The sequence below is a fragment of the Megalobrama amblycephala genome, linkage group LG19, assembly GCF_018812025.1.
Source record: "Megalobrama amblycephala isolate DHTTF-2021 linkage group LG19, ASM1881202v1, whole genome shotgun sequence".
NCBI lineage: Eukaryota > Metazoa > Chordata > Actinopteri > Cypriniformes > Xenocyprididae > Megalobrama > Megalobrama amblycephala.
In genome coordinates, this window is record NC_063062.1 from 5,634,809 (window position 1) to 5,652,368 (window position 17,560).

A 17,560-nucleotide genomic window follows, 5' to 3' on the forward strand; every position below is an offset into this window, starting at 1 on the left:
AATTATTATTCATTAAACTTATAAATAAATGTTCATTTATTAAACATATTAGTAAATGTTAATTTCCAATCCAATGCGATTCCATTTTTAAATTTTTTAAAATTTTCATTTTAAGCAAGCAATACAGTAATTTTTAAACAATAGTTGAGTTAAATAAAACTACCCAGCAGGTTGGGTCAAACATTTAACCCAACTGCTGGGTTAAAACAACCCAGTCACTGGGTTTGTCCATTTTCAGCCCAAGTTGGGTTGTTTTTAACCCAGCATTTTTTAGGGTGTAGGATTATTAATAATTATAATAATTAATTTTTTATTATTACTGTAGTAGTAGTAGTAGTATGAATATGAATATGAATATAATGGAAATTAGCAATTCTGTCTCATTTATGTCAAACAATGAATATTGTTCATAAACTGCATGAATGTTGGCTGTTTATTAGTGTTATTTATATTAATAGTTATTATTACAATAATTGTTTTTATTATTATTAATAATAATAGGAATCAGCTGTTTTTCTGCAAAGTGCCATGCCATCTTGCTTAATGCTTCTAATGTTGTGTTTCAGTTGTTATTTTCGTAGCTGTCTGGGATGAAGTTTTAAGTAAGACGTTTTAATCTATGATTGACCCAATGTTAATCCAAAGTGAGTGTCTATCCTGGGGGAGACTTTTTTTTTTTTTAAAGCATAAACTAGAAGAAAGGGAGCTTTATCATTCCCCAATGAAGATTCATTCTAGCTTGACCTGCAAAGCCTCATCTGTCCCCTACCGGATGCTGTTTGTCCTCATCACTCAGGCCATCAGTTCTTGTTAAGCTGTCTGCAGTGTACTACAGTTACCGGGTGTGTCTTCGGCCCCTCATGGCACAGCTCTCATCATACACATTCATTATGTGATGACACTTAATCACAGGACAGCATGAGTTGTGCCCCCAAATGGGCCTCCCTGGACTCGGTGCTGTGTCTCCTCTAGCTAAATGTTAGTCACAGCATTTCCCCTCAGGGATCAGATAAGTATCTTTGTATCCGTCAGTATATCATAACATTAATTAGACTGGGTTAAACTAGACGCATGCCTGGACATGGTTATGAAAATACATGAAGAACCCGAGATGCTTGCATGCTAATTTAATTCCCGTCTCTTAAAGTCTCTCAGTGTCAGCACTGATTCAGTCATACATCACACCAGTGTTTCCTGCACTGCGCTTCTGTGAATCTACAGCACAGTCGGTGAAGAAATTATATTTTGAGTTTTGAGCTTGCAGTCTGAATTGAATTGAGGTAAATATTGCAACAGATCTTTCTACAATGATCATTACATCATTATTGACCGATATTTTGTGTGACTCTTTTTGTGTAGTTAAAGATACACAAGAGTTTTAATAAAATGTATTCAGTTTAATTAAAAACATTTAAGCGATTTCTGAGAAATGCTGTTGAAAGTGGATATGGACTGAGCAGCACAGCACACTTGTAGCCAATCAGCAGCAGGGGGCGTGTCCACTCATGATGTGGGAGGAGAAAGAGACTGTAGACTGTAGAAAGAGATATGGCTGAGAGACATTACAAAAGGGAAAAGGCCAGAGGAACATCACTGGAAAAAGAAGGGTTATGATCAGGCAAGAGCTTTAGGACACAATTTAATATTCGAAAAGCTTTCCAGCGCTGGAGAAAGACCTAAGCGGGAAGGCTTGAAAACAGACGCTGAGGTAGCGTTGTATCTGCTCCATACTTGAATAACATTGGTTTTGTGTGTGCTGCTGGCGACTAACAATCAACTCTTGTGTACTGTATGCTCGTTTTTTTTTTTGTTCATCCTTGTTGCTTGTTCGTCATCTTCACTTTATCTTTATTTTGCTTAGCTTCTATGATAGCTATGATAAAGAGACATCCACTCTTGCATTGCGTGTTCGTGCATTTTGAAGGCGGAGCATTGAAGGGAGGGGTGTGTTTATTTGGGTTGATTTCAAATATCAAGTGTTCAACAAGTGTTTTTTAGGCCCCATTTACACTAGTGCGTAAAACTGCATTTTAAAGGTCCCGTTTTTCGTGGTTTTTTGAAGCTTTGATTGTGTTTATAGTGTGCAATATAACATGTGTTCATGTTTCGCGTGTAAAAAAACACAGTATTTTTCACATAATTTACTTATCTGTATACCGCTGTTTCCACTGTCATAAAAACGGGCTGATGACTTCCTTGTTCTATGAAGTCCCTCCTTCAGAAATACGTAACGAGTTCTGATTGTGCCAGCGGTTCCTGTGTTGTGATTCGACAGCAGCTTAGCGAACCTTGCCCGGAAAGGTCACGCCTCTTACCATAACGTGGAGATGCACGCGCTCAGTGTTATTGTAAACATGTCTTTAATTTTACCCTATCAATCTGATCCGGAATCAGACCCGGTGATTGGACTGCGGGATGAAAATAACAGCGTTTCGACGACATGGCGACAAACACACTCTACAAACGCAACTCTTGTGTATTCCTGTGGGTGGAGGTTAGTCAAAAAACTGTTTTAGTGACGTCATTAAAGAAGGAAGTAGAGGGATGTAGTCCAAACTGGCCGTTCGATGTAGGCGACTTCTGTTAAATAAAATATCTCGCTTGGCATTGAACTTTGAGCTTTAAAATTTTACAGATTTTATTTATACTCTAACAACAACATTACACACTAACTAAAGTTTGAAACATGGGATCACGAAGAACGGGACCTTTAAAATGAAAACGGTCCTTGTCTACACTAGCGTTTCCACAGCGTTTCAGAAACGATCTCCATCTACACTACACGACCAAAAATGCATGTCACATGACCGTTCATGCACAGTGGGCATGCGCGTACAAGTGTAAACAGTTGCCTCTTGCGCATGTAGGTAGCTGCAGCATTAACTGCGCAATGGCTGCTTAAAATGACAACAAAGCCAGCAAAGATTGCAGTCCCATGCTGTTCAGTCTCCATGTTATTGTTACACGGTCGTCAAGAATATGCAGAGTGAACGTGGGCAGCCACACCATTGTTTTCAAAAGTCTCCATTTTGGTCCGTTTACACTCAAACACAACCCTGGCGTTTTCAAACTAAAACGGGCTCTGCAACGTTTTCGTAAGTCTCAGTTTTCGAGGGTCGAAAACGCCAGAGTAGTGTAAACGACAGGCATAACCATAGCAAAAGTTATGCGCTTTAAAACAGAAACACACTAGTGTAAATGGGGGCTTTAGAAATCACTTACTGCACCTTAAAATCTTTAAAAAAAAAAAAGTGTTATGAAAATTGTATTGTTTATTTATCATTTATAATTTTAATTTATTATTTGAAGTTTAGATAAATTAAGACGGGTTTTGTGCATGGGGTGGACAGCATTCAAAAACATTATTCTTTAGGAATTACTGCTTAGTTCCTACTGTTGACATCTCAATAATTGGAAACAAGTGAACTTATCCAGCACTTCCTATGACCCCTTTTTCACACAGTAGTCATGTGTGCCAACTAGAGTGCAGTCGTGTGTGTGTGTTTGTGTGTGTGTGCTCGTGCAAACGTGTACATTCGCTCTCTCGGGAGGGATGTAGCTCTAGCAGCTGTGGGGATGTAATTCAGTCCTGTAGGCTGTCATCATTATCAGGACCCCTGCGGTTGTTGGCATAGTCTCAGAAGTTTTCCAACAGAGAGAATGAGAGCAAGGGGACACAGTTTTGTCTACAGAAGAGAATATATATATATATATATATATATATATATTAAAAGAATGTAAAATAATAGAGATAAAGGGAATAAAAAAGAACAAGAGAAAGTAAGGAAATGAGTGGAGGACATGCAGAATTAAGGAGGAGATAAGTGTTGTTCTCTGGCTGAAGTGTTGGAGTCAGACAGCTGGAGGAAATGGCCTGAATCCCTGCATTCCTGCTCTGGGTCAAACATGAGTTTGAGAGACCCTGCCAGATCCTCAGTTCCTGGAGGATCTCTTTAAACAAAAGAACTGTGTTTCTGAAAGGATGTAATATATTGCTTTATAAAACACTGTGGGGTTGATGCAGATCATACTTGGATCATTCAAAGAATGTCAATGTGTGCAAATCAAAACTCTTGATATACTCTCATTTGATATTGTTATAGTATAGTGGCCTCACTTAATTGATGTAGACATATACACTAGGTGTGGGACAAAGTATCGATAGGGCAATATATCGTCATCCTTCTCTGTGCGATATGAGAATCGATATGCTGGTGCCAAATATCGATAATTTAATTAATAAAATGTGCTCTAATAGATTTCCCTGCTCCCAGCATCACTACTTCAAGGCGGTGCTCAACACATGAATGAGGGAAACGTGACTAACTAGTCTAAGAAAAAGAGGTTTTTAACAATCTTGCGGACAAAAATAATAGATGCCCCAGCCATGTTTAAATTCAAAGTCTGGACACACTCCATTGATGTGACAAACATAGACATCTTTGATGTTCTTCAAAGACATTGCATCCATCCAAAGTGAAACATACTCCACACAGCTAAGTTGAATACGGAAGGTGGTCTGGCTGAAGCTAGATATTTTACTTTTAACTGGTTAAATATGAATATTTTTCTTACACAAATGCATCGCTTTGCTTCAGAAGGCATTTATTAACCCCCTGGAGCTGTGTGGATTATGTTTAGCTTTGGATGAATGCACTTTCTTGAGCTTTATAATCATTTGTTCCGTTCACTGCCATTATAAAGCTTGGATGCGTCAGGATATTTATTAATGTACCGATTGTGTTCATCAGAAAGAAGAAAGTCATATACACCTAGGATGGCTTGGGGAAATTTTCATTTGAAAGTGAACTAATCAGAAATCACTATTTTCAATTTTAAAACAGAATTCTTTAAAAGAAAATATCTCCCTTTGCATTGATCTTTGAGCGTCGTAACTTTGCAGATGTCGTTTATGCTCAAACAGCAACATTACACACTAACTAAAGCTAAAAAGTGAAATCATAATCAACCACCCCTTTAAGCTACCAAGAGTTAAACCTTTTATCCCTTATATTGTCATGTAGAAGCCATTTTAACGGCTTGGACTGTGACCCCTGTTGAGCAGAAGTCTGGAGGAAAAGCGAAACTGCGAGGGATTATTATTAGTATCTCCACTTAGACTGGGTTGACGTTTCCTCCTGTTGCATAATTTCTAGCACTTCTTGGAACTGAAGGAGAGTAATTAGTCATCAGGCGTAATAGATGGAAATTGCCTCTTTGGCAGCTCTCCCACTGATTGTCATTGAGAGATCTTTTTAAAGCAGTTGAGATGTTTGTAATGGCTGTTCTGTGCTCTAAGAGTTTGGCTTATGTAATCTAAGGTTTCTCAGGGGCTTTTTGACTGCTTTGTGTTTTAAAAGTACCATCAACACATGAATCGTAAAGCTGTTTACCCCAGCATGAAAACGTGAGGGCGATACTTTTGATATCAGATGGCGAGAATGAATGTGCGTCCCAACATCAGATGAGGCCTTACACGACTGCCGTGATGGAGACACAATTGTTTGCATTTCTGTGTGTATGTACGATATGAATCCAGCAGAGGTGTGGGCTTTATCATGGATCTGCGAACTTAGACTTGGACTTGGAAGAGCGGAGGCTGGCTTGGGGTGTAAGAGATGAGATAATGCTGAGAGATTGATTCTCGCAAAACCATGAATAGCTCTTTGTTCTCTCTGAGTTTGAAGTGAAGTTTTCTGTATGTGCTGCTTATTCTCAAGTTGTATATAAAATGATATCTTGGCTCGGCGGCATGTAAAGGCTGTTGTTATGTGTGTGTTGTTGCAATTGCAGTTGCAGCCATACTGAGACTGTGCCTGAGGCTGAGGCTGTTCCATATCAATGCAGAGGTCAAACTCTGCAGAGCCCCTCTGCTGCTCCTCTTCACTTTCAACAGTCACTTTTTTGATACATTTTGTCTAGTGATGTGCTAAAATTTTAGTAACAGAAAATATTGGGCTGAAACAGCAAGTTTTGGTCAAAATTGTTTTGGAGGGCTGAAACCATTGACTAAAGCAATGAAGGTCCCTAAATACTCACCACAATAGGTCTCTTCGTTCAGGGCTAAAAATAAGTTTGAAATACCTGAGCTTCAGCTTTGTTTAGGTCACTATGTAAATTAGTGTTGTCAAAAGCACTGACTTCGATACCAAGTCCGTTCTGAAATTTTAAAAACATGATGCTTTGAGCGCTGTTGAGTGGATTCGCAAACACCTCTGATTGGCCATTAGGGGCTTTCACACCGAATGGTTCTAGGAGCTAGCCACTAGGATAGTTCCCTGGGAACTAATTTCTGGGACATGTTCCTGGTTGCACTCAGACTGGGAATAGGAACTGTGAAACGGCCGACAGTGGCGTCTTTAAGCGCTGCATTTTCAAAACCAGATGGAAGATGCTGTGATCGGAGCTGTGTTTGTTGTGTGTCGTAGGTTTCATGATAACGTAGATGGAATTTAAAACGCATAATTTACATGACTGAAAGAGCAAAAAGTGGGGCTAAGATTTGAAATCTCCCATGACAACTTTCAGTATTACATATCATTGAGGCGGAGAAAAGAGCACAACCCTGCTGACAACAGGTAAATGCCGTTATCACTGTTTTCCATGTTCGTGAAGTAAATGTTTACACAGCTTTTTAAAAATGGCGGGTACTGGTGTTTGACATGCGTTTGACCAATCAATGTACACTAACATCACTGATAGTTCCTGTAGAGCTGGTTTAGACCCTACTCTGAAGTAGGAGCTAATTTAGTTCCCCCAAAATGAGTTCCTAGAACTAAAATCGTTCCTAGTTCCTGCGGTGCGAACACGACAAAATCCGGGTACTTCAGCCAATAGTTCTAGGAACTATGAAAAGATTCCTCCAGTGCGAAAGACCCTATTGATTTCACGTGCTCATCAGATGTGTCTGTGATTGGCTACAATGATCAACGCTTCAAAAGCATGTTGTAAATAGACATCAATGACGCTCTTCACCAGGCACTTACACAGATACACATGGGAGCGTTTGAAAGCTGGCGTCTATCAGCATACCGGTCCTGCTTTCAAAATCAAACACTTCCGTGTGCTTTCAAATGCTCCTGTGCATTGATCATTGTAGCCAATCACAGACATATCTGATGAGCATGTGAACACAAAGGCCAATCAGAGGTGTTTACGAATCCGCTCAACATTTTTGGTTTCAGTTTTTGACTAAATGAAAACTTTAATTTTGGTTTTGGTAAATAAATTTTGATGCATCACTAATTTTGTGAGCTAACTCCCAGCAGTGCATTTCAAATTTTAATTTATCAGCAGATCGCCATGGTTCTATTGTAAACTCACTGCTATTTGGACTGTTGGTCTAAATTCACAGAAATATCTGTCTGTTGGTAACATGCATCCCTCAGACTCTGTGCCAGCGGAGGATGTCAGTGAGCCCTCGGTTCTGTCACAGTTGCGTCTCAGTATCAGGATGTTGTGTTTCCACTGTCACCCTTCCAACCGTTGTAATTCTCAGCTGTCAGGACCATTACAAGATGCTGAATTTGAAGTAAGAGTGGGAAATTGTCCACAAGAGCTTCCCAGAGAGCTTTTAACGTATTTGGGGCAGCAACCCTGAAGTAGAACAGTTGAGCCGAGGAGACTCTTGTACTGTCAAGGCAAGACAAAGACATTACATTATGCCGATACTGCTCTGCTTCAACTCTCAGAGGATGTGCCTGGCGTGTATTTAGAGTCTCACTCATTTACCAGAAAACTTCGGAAGTCAGAGAGACTGAAATAGTCACACTAATAGCAACTTTTTACAATATTCATGCGGCTCAGATTGAATAATCCTTCTAATGTGTGGCTCTCCATTGCAAATGTGACTGCATGTCACAGTGCAGCTCCCATTTCAAACTCTGATGTTTCTTGCTGCGTCAGCGCCTGCAGTGTCTTCCAAGGCACTGTCCCACTAATGATATATGTAAAACAGGATTTTTTAATCTCTTTTGAGGTGTTTTTTCTACAGGGATTTTTCTAACTAATGGTAGACTATGCATTTTTTTCAATGGCGAATACTGATAATTAAAGGTGAAGGGTCTGATATAAAGATATATGATATATAGGCTAACCTAATTAATGAATGATGCAGTTAAGATGTATGTTAAAATGTTAAATTCAGCAAACATATTTAACACAATGTTTACTTGATACACTATATTGAAAGAACAGATATTGTGAGATTATATAGATGCACTAAACTGTTCAAAAGTTTGGGGTTGTGAAATATTATTACAGTTTGAAATACTTTTCATTTTAATGTATTTTTATTCCTGTGATCAAAGCTGAATTTTCAGCATCATTACTCCAGTCTTCAGTGTCACATGATCCTTCAGAAATCATTCTAATATGCTGATTTGCTGCTCAAGAAACATTTCTTATCAATGTTAATGTTAAAAGTTTTTTTTCAGGATTCTTTGATGATTCTTTAAAACACCATTTCTTTTAATTAGAAATCTTTTGTAACGTTTTAAGTGTCTTAACTCTCACTTTTGATCAATGTAATAAATCCTTGCTGAATAAATGTATAAATTCTTTTTTTTTTTTTAAATGCATTATCCATTCAATGCCAAATATCTGCTTTTTTGAGATTATGTAGATTGATCATTTATAGAAGTATAGATATCTAGATTTTATTTTTAGTGACGTAGTGTCTATCGCACTCTAATATCAGAATGAGTCTTATGTAAAGGCATTCATATCTGTCTGATTGGGGTCTGGTGAACCTGAACCCAGCATTATTATACAGTACTTTCTTAACTCCAGTTAGTTGACTATTCGTTCAAGGAAGCCACCAACTAATTGATTTTAAAAACATGTCCCTACATCCTACATGTCTGTGTGCGTAACCTCAAAATACCCTTTCTCTGCCCACCGCCTTGGTGTGCTGTATTTTGAGTCTTGGCAGGCCTAATTGGATGAAGTGGAGCATGCTGTAATGTGTTGTCATGGTGAAACAGCGGTGGGCTGTAATGTGATTTGCTGTAGTGGCAGTCAGAGCGGTAAATTCTCACTGATGGAATCAGGAGTGTGTCAGACGCCCAGTGTGAACTAAACGTAGGTGTGTACCTCCCGAGGTCCGCGATCCATCGTTGACGCACACCGTTGCCAGCCGATCTCCACTGTCACTCACACTCTTCACCTTCACACAAACAGTCGGGAGAGGAACTAGAGCTGAATTGATCAGTATTGATGGCCGGGAGTCTGTCGGGCCATAACGTTTGACACCGCAGGGAATGTTTGTGTGCCGGAGCGTGTCTCCTCTTGTCCCTTCAGTATGAGACTGTGTGTGCGTATAGAAGGTCAGGAACACACACACACTTTTATCTTTCCCTCTAAAACAGCTCGTGTCTACGCAGGCGGCGTCTGTGCGAGATAGATAAACCCGAAATTCATGAGCTATGAATCAGGCTTAGGCTGCCTTTGATGTCCTATACTACGAGCAGACATTCCAAAGCCTTCTGTATTTGTGTGTGTGTGAGAGAAGAGCGAACCGTATTAGCGGTACGAAGGCAAGAGCAGCAGCTGTCAGCTTGTACCCATCAGCTTTGCTTTGACTCTATTGTCTGAGGAGACAGTGGGTAGATGCCTGCGGGCTGGCACTGCCACACACACATGCCACATCTACTGTTATTTCACACATGGATGTTTTATCGCACCTTGTGCGCTGTAATTCATAATATCAGGCTTATTATTTTGACATGTGCCATGTCATTTTCTCTCAGTTGCGTTTCTCTTCTGATTCTCAAAAACACTCGCCGACACACACACAACATGTAATGATAGCTTGTACTGTTGTTCTGGTGAGCTGCTGTTTCTATAGCAGCAGGTAGTAATGCTAACATCTCTCTCTGGTCTCTCTGACAGATCACTCCGTCTTCTGACAGCTTGGTGACGCCCACAAAAGGAACTGACTGACCCATAACTCATGGCTTTCTTAGTACTGGGACTTCACTCACACATGACCTAGAACTGGGAATTCACCGTGTTGCATTATACTGTAAGTTCCCTCATCTTGATGGATTTGTCTTTAAAAGGTTAGTTCACCCAAAAATGAAAGTTCTGTCATTATTTACTCACCCTCATGTTGTTCCAAACCCGTAAGACTTTAGTTCATCTTTGGATCACAAATTAAGATAATTTTGATGAAATTTGAGAGCTTTCTGTCCCTCCATTGACAGCTACACAACTGACACTTTGACGCTTCCAAAAGTTCATTAAAAGATCATAAACGAATCGGTTTAGTCGAAATTTTCTGAAGAGACTCGATCACTTTATATGATGAACAGATTGAATTTAGGCTTTTATTCATATATAAACAGGGAAGTGTTTGTTTGACGCGTGTGAGAACAAATGAGGTTCATTATGCAGCATCTTTGAACTTCTGGTAGAGATTTTTTTCTCACGCGTGAAGCAGTTTTGGTTGAGCTTTTGTTTATGTTCGTTGATCAAAGTTTATATGTGAATAAAAGCCTAAATTAAATCGGTTCATCATGTAAAGCAATCGAGTCTCTTCAGAAAATTTAGACTAAACTGCTCAATTCATATGGATTAGTTTTACGATCTCTTTATGAACTTTTTGAAGTGGTAGTTGCGTAGCTGTCTATGGAGGGACGGAAAGCTCTCAGATTTCATCAAAAAGATCTTCACTTGTGTTCTGAAGATGAATGAAGGTCTTAAGGGTGTGGAATGACATGAGGGTGAGTAATCAATGACAAGAGTTTTCATTTTTGGGTGAACTAACCTTTAATCTAGTGAGATCATTACTTGAATACCATTATTGAGCATCTTCAGTTTGACTTGTTGGATTAATCATATTTGGTTTCTCAATCTAGTGAGCTCATTACCTAGATGGCATGTTTGAGCTTCATAGATATATTGAAACATTTTATTTAACTTGTTTTACTTATTTTAATAAATACCAACATTTTAGGTACCAGTTACATTTCACAACTCTTGATTCCATCATTGTTTTCATACCACAATAAAATTTAATAGCGTAACTAATCATACATTTAATAAATACAATTAAACAGTTAGTAATGACAAATGAATAAATTGTAATAGCACACAGAAATACAAGAAACAGTGCTTTAAGTTTTTCAGGTATAGTAATAGTTATTAGTTTTCAGGTACAGAAATAATCAACTGAATATTCAAATGTAAAATAAAACTGCATAGCCCTCACTGTATACATTAAGTATAGATTAATACAGAAGTTATTCAGTCAAGGACAGTTAGTGATTAACTCTTTCTTTGATTGATTAACATTATTGACTACAGCAGGAATATTAGGCTGCTGTGACTTTAAGACCTGATGCACGGATCTGACACATCATAGACATCATTTTGAACATCATAGATTGTTGTAATATTTAAATTGACATGTTTAGTATCAGGTTCAAAACCTAGTAACCTTACTCTAGTAAGCCTACTGCTTAGACAGCATTTTTGAGCATCATTTGCGTGTTGGAACGATCAGTTTGACATGATTGATTTAATATTAAATACAGAATTTTTCAACATCATTGGTGTTGAATTGTTCAGTATGTTTGATTTGACACATTCATTTAGATTTTGAAATGTTCAGTTTGAAATGTTTGATTCAGTATGTTTGGTTTGACATTTAAAACCTAGTGAGCTGACTATCTGACTGAAACTAAAACATTTTAATAGACATTTTGTAACATTTAAAATGGCATGGTCACTTTCTGGTTCAAAACCTAGTAACATTACTGCCAGTACAGAATTTTTATTATTTTTGGCATGTTGGATTAAACATTCAATTAGATTTTGGCATGTTTAAGCAACATTTTGGAAAGTTTGATTTGACACTTATGATTCAACACTGCTGATTACCTATCTATAGGCAACATTTTTGAACACCTTAGACATGTTGTAACATTCAAACTGACATTCGGTTTTGTTTTCAACTTTACTTCCTGGATGACATTTTTGAACATTGTTGGTATGTTGGAATGTTCCGTTTGGCATTCAACATGTTCAGTTCAATATGTTTGATTCAACACATTTGTTTCAATTTTGGAATGTTGAGTTTAAAATGTAACACTTTTTGGAACAATTCAGATCTTCGAGTCAACATGTTTGGTTTCAAACACAAAACCTACTAAGTTCACCCCCTAGATGTCATTTTTGAGCATCATTCACTTTTCAGTTCGACACTCAAAACCTAGTGAGCTGCCCAGTGCCCAACTAGATAACACTTCTAGGCATCATAGGAGCTTATGACTGTTGAATTTGAATTGTTTGAACATATGTTGGGTAAAAATGTCTAGGTAGGCAGCTCTCTAGGTCCTGAAAGACAGCTAGTGGGATACCGTTACAAGCTTTTCGTTCATTTGCACAATAAGAGATGTTTGTTGGCGGTATAAGAGCACTGTTGAAGAGATAAACAGACAGAAGGACACTCCCTGACGCCCCACCTGGGAGATTTTCGGCCTGCAGCCTCATCTGTTTGTTTCAATTCTTGATTTGTTTGTCTGCTGTGTGGGCTGACCTGTTTTTCCTCTGCTGTGTTGTGTGTTTGCGTGGTGTGATAATGGCTCATCTATCAATGATCTGAACACAGCGTGTCTATGTGTGTGTTTGCAATGCTGTGTTAAGGAGCCCCAAGGACAAACTGGTGTTTCGAGTTTTGTTGCCCTAGGCTGAATTCACTTCCTCCTCTTTTAGTTTTGCTGCTCAGCTTCTGGATTCTTCCAACCCGAGATTTTGGTTTCAAGGCCAATCAAGTGTGAATTCTGCCATGTTGTTTTAGCAAGCATGGTGTTTATATGGCTTATGAGGTCGTGTGTGTGTGTTGCTTGGATGGTTGAATCAATTTTAGCGCCATCAGGTTCAATCTGGATATTTTATAGTAATTTAAAAAAATTCTAATCCTGTTCCTTTTTAGTCATGTGCTTACACACTCAGACTACACGTGTACTATAGCTCTCACAGTCACATTCACAAACCCAAACACCTGTGCACTGTTTGATCACATGCCAGCCAGATGGCACACATGGGCATTTCCTAGTAACCCGCTGGCCTCCTGAGATCATTGTTTTCTGGCATGAGTATGACAGAAGCGGCTACAATTACAGATGGGTTAGTCCATCCAACAACCAAATAGTCAGTTAGTGATGTGTTTTTTCATTGTTTTTTGTTTGTTTTTATATCAGATGATTTTAGGTTATGAATTTAGAAACACAACTCTTTAGTAATAACTATTTGTTATTATAGATGTAGATTAAGTTTAAATTTTAAAGGCTTAGGTCTTTGCTTACTTTGTCTATTTTTATTACCACAATAAATGTCCGATTACTCGAATAATCGTCAAAATAATCGAACGATTACTTAATTACCAAAATAATCGTTAGTCACAGCCTACCCTGAATATCACCAAGGCTGATCTATAGGCTGATATTTGCTAATTTTAATGATCTGCTTGGGTTAATATGTTTTTCTTTTTGGCGATAAGTGTCGGAAGTGAAACTTTTATATTGACGGCACCAGGACTTTGGTTTCGTCAGTGCTAAGAACACCAGCGACATTAGTTTACTACTGGCTTTGTTTAACAGTTCTGTCCAACAAATTATTAGACAGAAATTTTAAACATAAACTGTATATGAAAAGTTGTGGTATTTGCCTTTCTAAAGGCACATTCTATAATACTTTCTCATATAAAGGTGGCTTTCAGCAAATATGCATTTATATAATTTAAACAAAGTTTTTTAATTTTTTAAGAAATTTTTAATTCCACGAACCTCGAAACATTAGCGAATTCAGCTGTTAGGCCCTTCGAAGAATGTGTTTGTTGCTTCCTTAAAAACAAGTATTCTCTGTTTGTGATGGTCTGTCCGTGTGAGATTTGCGGTCACTGGACCCGAATCAGTGAAAAGGTTTACATCCTTATTGCCAACCTACGCTGCATTTTTCACTTGGCTGCGATGTCATATTTATATTATATTCACTGTACTGCATGTAAAATTAGGGTACGTTTACCTGACGACGATGTATTAAAAACTAAAAAGTTTTTTACTTTGCATGCTTTGTGTACAGATGAGATCATTATCAAAACTATAGACTGAACATGTAACGTAACATACATGCGCATGGCGTCACCATTTTCACAAGTTTGCATCGTTTACATGGATGATAACAGTATCATTTTCAAAAACTTGTTGTTTTTGTTGTTGTTGAAAACGGTGTTGTGTAAATGGCCCCTTAGTTTTACCTGGTATTTATTTGAGAAAATAGTCAGTATATATTATTCCTTACCTAAATTTTTGTAGTAGCCTTTTATCAAAATATTACAACTAAACAACTTACCTTTTTCGGCTGACATCCCTAATCATTTTTCATATAAGAATGATTTCATCCTAATCATTCAGATAACCACCAACTAGTCGATTTTGTGAACATGCAGAAGGTGTATCCGTGTGCTATGCTAACTCCCACTGCGTGGCACGTGCATACACGACTACCCTCTAATCTATAATTCATATTTGCATGTGTTTTCTCTGCTTTATTGATTAGCCTTCACTCACACAATGGATTTTATGCACCTTTGACCTTCATCGCTTATCTTAGTGAATTTAAGGATTATGACTAGCCCCTGCCTGCACACATGAAGCAAATGCGAGTCCAAAGCACGGTCTCATGAAACAGTAACGACCTTCCTCTCTTCACCATGACCCTCACCTTTCATTTCCAGCATAAGGCTTTCCTCTGTCCTTCACACGCAGTCAAGTAAACCCTATAGGGCAGATCAAACGCACAGCCCCTTCCTTCCACTGCACATCTTTCCATTTTAAACACAGCTGCTACCACCAGGGGGTTCATGTCTGACATCCTAAAAACAAAGTGACAGGAAATCATCAGAGGAAACAAGCTGTGTTGTGATTGACTGATCCTGTCATGGCAGGCTGTATCAGGTATAAGCTGAGTCACTTGCTATAGGCTGCAATTGTATGTGCGAGAAGAATTAGTGTGATTTAAAGCTCCAGGGCTCACAAACCGCTGTCTTTCGATGTCTGATGGAGGGATCATGAGACCCAAGTCCCAAGAGTTATGGTGTCTTCACATTGACCCAGATTATGGTGTCTTCACATCGAACCTCATTAAGATTCTAGAATTAAAATCACTACTGGTTAGTGGTTACATGCAGTTGTCTTTTGTGTGTGCGTGTGTGTTTGTGTGGTCTCAGTTTGAGCTAGCAGAATCTGAGCTTATTACTATGTGAACAATTAAAAACAGTTTGAAGTCTTTCAGATCTGGCACTTGGTGTCGGCTTGCTTCCCAGGAGTGTGTTAGTTTAAAGTGTCTGCATACTCACACATTAACACAGTTCATACTTGCTTTTCCCAGTTCACTCAGACAGAATAAAAACAAGGAATTCACAGGCTGAGGGAAAACAAAACATTAAATTTGAAAGTAACGCCTTATTTCCCCCTTATATCTGTTGTTGTGAATTTGCCCTGTGACTGCTGGGATATGGCATCTGCCAAATGGTGGGGGTGAAACTTTTACACGCTCACCTTGAAGTGCTTGTACATTCACTGAAACAAAAAGCCACCTTCAGTGCAGCTCAATGGCAGTGCTCCACACAGTGCATTTAAACTCAGTGACTGTTGCCAATGGCATAGCTGAGAGCAAACACTGTGAACAACAACATGACTGTTTTGAGTTCTGACTGGATTGTATTGAAGTTGTGTCTTTGGATGTGTTTCATGAATTAGCAATGTATCATTGTAATTTAATATCCAGCAGATAAACTTGATGTACACTACAAATCAGTAATTATTTTATAACTTGTGTACTACTGTAAATTGTGGTCAGAAAAGGAACCGCAGGAACTGTTATAGATTTTAAAGGATTAGTTCACTTCAGAATTAAAATTTCCTGATAATTTACTCACCCCCATGTCATCCAAGATGTTTGTCTTTCTTTCTTCAGTTGAAAAGAGATTAAAGTTTTTGAGGAAAACATTCCAGGATTTTTCTCCATATAGTGGACTTCACTGGGGTTCAATGGGTTGAAGGTCCAAATTGCAGTTTCAATGCAGTTTCAAAGGGCTCTAGTCTACATGATCCCAGCCGAAGAATAAGGGTCTTGTCTAGCGAAACTGTCATTTTCTAAAAATAAAATAAACATTTATATACTTTTTAACCACAAATGCTCATCTTGCACTGCGAAGTGCCACGCATTACATAATCGTGTTGGAAAGGTCACGTGTGACATAGGCGGAAGTACTGAGCAAGTGTCTACAAAAGTGAACGTGCAAAGACTAAGCCAAATGGCCTTTACAAAATAGGTAAAAGAACGATGTCGGATGATTTTGAATTTGGAGGAGAAAATGAGATGGAGTTTTTCGCCCTACCGCGGTCCTTCCACCTACGTCACGCGTGACCATTCCAACGTGATTACGTAACATGTGCCGCATCGCAGAGGAGCGCAAGATGAGCATTTGTGGTTAAAAAGTATATACATTTTTATTTTTTTAGAAAACGACCGATCGTTTTGCTAGATAAAACTCTTATTCCTCATCTTGGATCATGTAGAGCCCTTTGAAGCTGCACTGAAACTGCAATTTGGACCTTCAACCTGTTGTACCCCAGTGAAGTCCACTATATGGAGAAAAATCCTGGAATGTTTTCCTCAAAAACCTTAATTTCTTTTTGACTGAAGAAAGAAATACATAAACATCTTGGATGACATGGGGGTGAGTAAATTATTAGAAATTTTAATTCTGAAGTAAACTAATCCTTTAATTATAGTTATATTATAAAATTTATGTCTTAATCTGAGACTGACCTTGAAATGAATTATTGAAAATGAAATGAGTATGGAAGAGCCTTTGCCTCAAGGGATAGATTTTGGGGAGGGATTGATCCTAAATCTCACCTCAGAGTCATGATATATGAGAAACGACTTGTAGATGGCATTAATCTTGGAGGGAAGAGTATAGTGTCCTGTTTGACCAGTACTCAGATCTTTAAACAATAACAATAACTCAGTTGAAAACTGGACAGATGTCTCATACAATGCTATTACTGTAACCTCATCACAAACAGAGAGACAAGCTGTGGATGCTTAATCTAATATTTGGATGGATGTAGTGCAACGGAAGAGATAGAGATGGTGATAGACAATGAAAAGGGAGATAACGTGAAGTTACTCAGAGGAACAGGCGATGCTGAGTGGCTTTTCATAGTCAGTGAGCTGCAGTGAAGCCTGATTCAAGCTGACTTTCATATTAAAGCGAGTCACTGGGATTCAGATTCCCTCTTGCTCTCCTCCCTGGATTCCTTCACCACAAACCCTGTCAGATTTCCTCTCTTCCAGCTCCTCTGTTTGCTCTGCTTCTGCCTCTCCCTAGTATCCTGTCTTTTTGTGTTTGTCTTGTTCTTTGACTTTCTGTCAGTTTCATTTAGTCATTTGTTCACAGTGAGGGATGAAGCATGTTGATAGACTCTGAGACTCAAGGGGCCTTTCTCTTTGTCACAAAGTTTGAGCGTCTCATTCAAAATCTAGA

At 38.5% G+C, this 17,560-nt stretch overlaps 1 protein-coding gene across 3 annotated transcripts in view; it reads left to right on the forward strand.

Annotated features, from left to right (window-relative positions):
• Positions 1–17,560, forward strand: part of sipa1l3 (signal-induced proliferation-associated 1 like 3) — a 96,575-nt gene that overhangs the window by 37,279 nt on the left and 41,736 nt on the right. For 2 of the 3 annotated variants that reach the window (XM_048169204.1, XM_048169205.1), the window contains exon 2: positions 9,892–10,024. The exons of the other annotated variant lie outside the window; for it this stretch is intronic. The gene's annotated coding sequence lies outside the window, so the exon portion shown is untranslated. The remainder of the gene's footprint in view (positions 1–9,891; positions 10,025–17,560) is intronic. 3 annotated transcript variants of the gene reach the window in all.